Source organism: Pygoscelis adeliae, unplaced genomic scaffold (assembly GCF_000699105.1).
Source record: "Pygoscelis adeliae isolate BGI_AS28 unplaced genomic scaffold, ASM69910v1 Scaffold45, whole genome shotgun sequence".
NCBI classification, from domain to species: Eukaryota; Metazoa; Chordata; class Aves; order Sphenisciformes; family Spheniscidae; genus Pygoscelis; species Pygoscelis adeliae.
In genome coordinates, this window is record NW_008825114.1 from 7,159,633 (window position 1) to 7,161,342 (window position 1,710).

Sequence of the window (1,710 nt, forward strand, 5' to 3'; positions counted from 1 at the left end):
TCGCCAGCTGCAGCAGCAATCCTGTGACTTGGGAGCAGTCATTAATGTTCAAGCTAGTACAGCTCTGAGAGGGATGTATCTTACAGTTCGAAATGCCCGTAAGTAAGGTGCATTTTAACTACTGAAAGGAAAGAGAAACAGTACGCAAGATAGAAAGAGGTTTCACAGCACAGCAATGCTGATATATACAGAACTGCATCAGCTGCCTGCTCAGAAGAAAAAAACTGACAATGAGTCACCTCATTTGACAGTGTGAGAAATAGATAACCAATAGATAGACCAAACTACACATGTGCTCTTTCCATGGCACTGATGTAGGTAGTCTCAAACTGAAAAAATACTTACTCATATGGATGAAACACGAGGAAATGCATGGAGGAGACCAACTTTCTATTAATATTTCTTCTTTTTAGGTCTCTCTGATCTTTTTGTGAAGTGAAGAAATGTTATTCCTTTTGATACAACATTTCTCCGTAGATAGGCAATGAATAGAAATGATCAATATTTTTTCTGAAAATATTCGTTAGTATATTTTAATTTTTAATGCAAGGTCATATAGATCTAAGGATAGCCATTTTTTGATGTGTTTGAGTCAAATAAAGACATAGGAATCAGAACAAAATTTGCATTTTATACAAAAAATAAAACTGGAAAGGATCTTAAGTAATCTAGTCTCCATTATTCCATTTGAAAGTCCCCTTTTTTCCAATGCCAAATCTAAAACTTCGTTTCTGGATTTTAAGTCCTGTTTAGCACACTTACAGAGACATGTTCTATTCCATTCTTCTTTGTGATTGTGTTCCTCTTAGCTTTCTCATTTAGTCCCAAGCCCCTCATTTATCTCAACATTTCACTGTAAATAATTTTTTCCCTAGATTTCTGGTAATCCTCACTGTTTCCTCTCTAATTGGTCCACTTGTTTCTTTAAACACTGTGCCCAAAATTGAACGTGTTTTTCGAGCTGATGCTTTACAACTATAAAGAGAGTGAAAGGATTATATGACACCAACTTTTCTCTTTGTTTACAGTGATCAGCAAAGCAGCTATTGAGAGGAAATTTTACCCTTTGTTGGAGGGTATGGCATACAAATAATTAAAAAGTGCCACTTGCAATCAAACTATTGAGATTGCACATGCTGCACAGGTTTCACTTAAAAAGAATGAATATTCATAGCAAATAGTTTTAATTTGTGTGCCGAGTGATAAATTCACCATTAGCACTGCCTCATTTGGTAACATAACCTATTCAATTGTACTTTATATAATTACGTAATGGGAAAAACAAATATTCTACTGTGCACTTTTCATTTAACACTTTCTTAACAAGAAATTTGTGACAGTACTGGGATGCATTTGAAGATGCTTATGAAGATTTAAATTTTAAAAGCATTTTCCTTCCAAATACTTTTTTTTTTTTCGGAACAGAGAATTGTTTTTCCCATGCTATAGATGAGGGAACCAAGAAAGAACTGATTATTTTGTGAAGGTCGTGAAAATGGCCAAGGTAGGACAAGAACTCCAGACCTGAGGATGTAATTCTACATCCTGTGTTAGGTCCCTTAGATATCGGTGCATACCTACACCGGGGGGAGAAAGGAAAAGAATAGAGCTTGCTTTTGAACACACACTACACACACACAGGGAGACATACACAGACACATATTTGATTCTTTTCCAGTTCCTCCAACTTACATTCATTTCTGTGTAGGG

The 1,710-nt window shown here is 35.7% G+C and overlaps 1 protein-coding gene across 1 annotated transcript in view; it reads right to left on the reverse strand.

Annotated features, from left to right (window-relative positions):
- Positions 1-1,710, reverse strand: part of PCSK5 (proprotein convertase subtilisin/kexin type 5) — a 269,604-nt gene that overhangs the window by 23,989 nt on the left and 243,905 nt on the right. The gene's annotated exons all lie outside the window — the stretch shown is intronic.